This window comes from Dendrobium catenatum, unplaced genomic scaffold (assembly GCF_001605985.2).
Source record: "Dendrobium catenatum unplaced genomic scaffold, ASM160598v2 original_scaffold_283922, whole genome shotgun sequence".
Taxonomy (NCBI): Eukaryota; Viridiplantae; Streptophyta; class Magnoliopsida; order Asparagales; family Orchidaceae; genus Dendrobium; species Dendrobium catenatum.
Window position 1 is genome coordinate 2,852 of NW_021602311.1, and position 4,228 is coordinate 7,079.

Below are 4,228 nucleotides of genomic sequence, written 5' to 3' on the forward strand. Positions count from 1 at the left end.
AAGTTAGTGTTATAGAGATGAGGACACTCAGGTTGATGATTGGCTTTACATAATAAAATTAAGTTAAGTGTTGTAGAGTTGAGGATACTCATATGGATGAGTGGCTTTACACTTAGATGTATACGTGAATGGTTGAAGCACTCCAGTGGTAGGTAATATTGGAGAGTAGCCTTAGATGGTTTTGTGACAAAAAATGTCGGCACTCTGATGACCTAGTTGGGAGAGTAGATGTGGTAGATATGGTCAATGCTTAAAAAGACTCGGCTAGAAAGTATTAGAAATGAGTTTTTTTTATTATATTTAAATGAGATTTGAACTCTTAAAAAGATTGTGGAGAAAAAATGATTCATTCAGTTGACCACATGTAGTGAGATAAAAGGCTTGATATTCTTGATTTTTTTGTCCGTATAAAGTTGCAAATTTGCACCCCTCAATTAACTAGGATCAATTTTATGGAGTTTTCTAAATCGTTTTCATTTGCATTTGAATGTCTTAATGATGTCAGAATTTGACGATCTTGGGCTCATTGGATTCGTCTCGTCAAGCCGCTTGATTCGGCTATACGTATGTCACTTTTGGTAATCGTTTAGTCATCCAATTTATGGTTTGAACTTTTCAAATATGCTTCGAGTTTTTGATTTGGTCACATTTGGGCCAGATTGAGTCGAATTTGGTGCCGTTGGGTTCATATTATTGAGACTTTCAGTTTGATTGTAAGTTTGTTGAAATCGGAGTTCAGATGGTCCCAGATCTATAATGCATCGACAATTTTCCTCAAAGAGGCGTGTAGTGTCCGACACCGTATCCGACACGACACTCGTCCGACACACCGAAAACGTGTCCGATTAAAAAATAATAAATACAAATTGGACACGCGTATTTTAAATATTTTATGAATTTTTTAAAATATAATTTCTTGTATTTGATAGGATTTAAAATAAATTTCTTATTTTCTATCCACAACACCAAATCAATGTCCGCACTTAATACCCCAATCATCGAATATTCTCATTTTCATTTCTTTTTGATAGTGAAGCTATTTTCATCTCCTCTATCAATGACTGATAAATGACATCGACGTCTGACTCTCGACATCCTAATACTAATCATTTAAACACAAATTCTAGTTAAATGACTTATTAATTTCAAATTATTTTTAAAATTATACTTATTTAATTTTTATACACTTTTTTAAATATAAAAACTATAATACCGTGTCCAACCCGTGTCCGTAGTCTATATTTTCAATAATTGACGTGTCCCGTGTCCATGTCGTGTCGTGTCTTAACCGTGTCCGTGTCCGTTTCTGTGCATCATAGTCCCAGATTTAATTTCAGAAGTTTCCAACTTGATTTTTCCTTGAGATTCATGCCCATTCATGATAAATTTTTGATGATATATCAGTTTTCATTTGCATTTACATGTCAGCTGAAGATATTAACAAATGATTTTGAATATTAATTGAGTGATTAAATGATCTCTTGCATATTTGGAAGCATATTCTTGGGCTCATGTCTTTTCCTGAAAAGTTAAACAGTAAATTTTATCTCTCTACCACCGTGAATGTTTTGGCACACAACAATTTGAAAGGGGATATGGCTAAGAATATTGTGCAGGCAGGTATTTATCCATTTCATTTATCTGATTAGTTATTGTTGGAATGTATTAAGACTTTTCAGGCAAGCTTAGCACATTGTTTCATTACAATGGGTGAATAATTCCGAACTTTCACCATCTATCTCTTCTTTCTCTCTGTTTGTTTCATTACAAGGCATTATGACCGAATTTGTGGGTTTGTTGGCTTTTTTGCATCAAAATTGTATTATTCCCAAAATATAATCAAATAATCTTTTTTATAAACAATTTTACCATGTCCAAATTATATTTTAATGACCTTTCTATTGCCCAACATTAGAGTAAGTAGAACTTTGTTGGTCTAATTTTTGTATAGTTTATCTTTTGATCTTTTTATTTTTTTAGTTTTTTATAGGTATCAGATAATTATTTTATACTACTAATAATTTAACTAAATATTTAAGAGGAAGCGGTGGAATCTTGCTGGAGAAGACCGGGCCAGTGGCGGCGTATGATGGAATGTGAAGGAGGAGAGGAGCTCGTGATGAGATTTGAGGATTTAAGTGAAATCCGTCCAATTCAAACGGCAGTGAAACTGGTTCCAAGATTGGCAATTTTGATTTCGGCAGAATTTAAGTTAAATTTTGTTCGGATGTTTCTACTAAACATCGCTTGGGCATGGAATCTTCTTTAGACAACTTTACTTAATTTATATTCATCCCTTCGGAAACGAGAGTAAAGTTTCTTCATCAGTTTTGGAGGCGATGAAGTTGACTTTCTCACTTGCCTATTCTCTCTCTCTCTGTCTCTTTCTCTCTCTCTTTCTCTTTCTTTCTCTCTCTGTCTCTGCTACTTTGAACTCCTCAAATTATCTTGGTACTTAGACGATGCAATTACGTCCTGATGGTTTCAATTCTGCATAGTTTCTTATATGATTGCATGCATGTCAAATAAAGTAGCATTTACTGCTGCATTTATACAAAGAATTCTTTATATGGATCATTTGGTTTCTTGAATTGGAAAAATATGCTACCGTCGAAGTAACTGATGAAATTGTTTTAATTTAAAACATAAAATAAGTGAAATAACATAATCATTTTTATGATCATCATCTTCTTCATGATTATAGTGGTTGTATTTGGGTTAAAACCCATGGTAAGGTGATTCATCATTCCCTACTAAAAAAAAAAAAAGGTGCAATACGAGGATTTCCCAGGAGGTCACCTATCCTGGTACTACTCTTGCCCAAGCACGCTTAGCTGTGGAGATTTGATGGGATCCAGTGCACTAGTGCTGGTATGGTCGCACCATCCATCATTCCCTACTTCAGGGATTTGTTATTATTTTTTAGGGTTTGGTTATGCTTGAGGATGATGATGTTGATAGGGAAAGGTCTCATGCTAAGGGCTGCAAATTGTTAAGGTGCTGATTGATAGGAATAATCGCCCCCCATGATGCATACAGGGCTCGAATATGGATACGAAACTCAATCGAGCCGCTCGAATGTCGACTACAAGCATGTCATTTTGCAACGTTTGGTAATCCAAAATATGTGGTTTCCGAACCAACCTCAAAACCCCCAACAGCGCCCCTTCTAAACTTTGATTTGACCCATTTGGGTCGGAATGTGGCATCCGGATTTCCCCAAGAAGTGCTACATTCGGCCCTTCCGATCATTCTCACAAGCAACGGCCATCCAGCTACTCGAACTCGTTAAGTTTTGCTGAGAATCGGTAGTTCAAATATATACCCAATTTTACAATTTTCAACCTTTTCTCAACATTGATTTCATGCATACCGAGAAATCTTAGTGCCCCGATCAAACGATATCATTTTTGATCGATTGAATACTATAAGTTGCTCATAGCAAAATAGGTTATCACAATTATATTCTATCAAGGCTTTGCTATCGTTTACCACGACGCTGCGAAGAATCACACGTGAGTTTATACCTACAAACTCGAGATAAACAAGCATGTTCCACTAAGCCAATTCCACCCCCCATGACCACGGAATTTCATCAAATTGGCTGCCTACTGCGAAATTTGAGACTCAAGCACCACTAACGAGCAACCGCCACAAATAATAGATAAAGCCTGACCAAAAATAAACATCAGAGAATAGCATCTAAAACAAGAATAAGAATTAGGGTGAACCACCTTTCCAAAGATAATCAAGTTACTTGTCTGATGGACCGCAGAGCAGGCCAAAGCAACACAGAAGCGCCCAAGAACCAATAGCGCACTGAATACAAGACGATGCGATACAACTTACGTAATAAATATTTATCCAACTGGCAAACCCGAAAATTTGCGTTATCCAACCACAGGCCTAATTTTTTGTTGAAGCCAAAACCACAAATACAAATTAGCCCAAACAAAATTGATTATACGATAAATTAACATTGAAGCTTTAAAAGCCCTTACTCAGAAATTGCTCCTCTGGAGAAAATGCATAAGAGAACTACACTCAGAAGATTCTTTTGACCCGTAATTTCACTTCATTAGCTCACGAGGAGAAGAACGTTGACAAAGAAAATTGTCTATAAACGCCAAAACTATTAAGTCAAAACCTCAACAACAAACAATGCTTAGCACTAATTTCTTCTATCCCATAGCATTGCAACCAGCCCATAGGACGCAAATCGGTTGAA

At 36.0% G+C, this 4,228-nt stretch overlaps 1 non-coding gene across 1 annotated transcript; it reads right to left on the bottom strand.

Moving 5' to 3' along the window:
* Positions 1–2,766: 2,766 nt before the first annotated feature.
* LOC114579110 lies at positions 2,767–2,885 on the bottom strand. Its single transcript, XR_003699960.1, has one exon. It is a non-coding gene; the product is annotated as a 5S ribosomal RNA (ribosomal RNA).
* Positions 2,886–4,228: the final 1,343 nt, after the last annotated feature.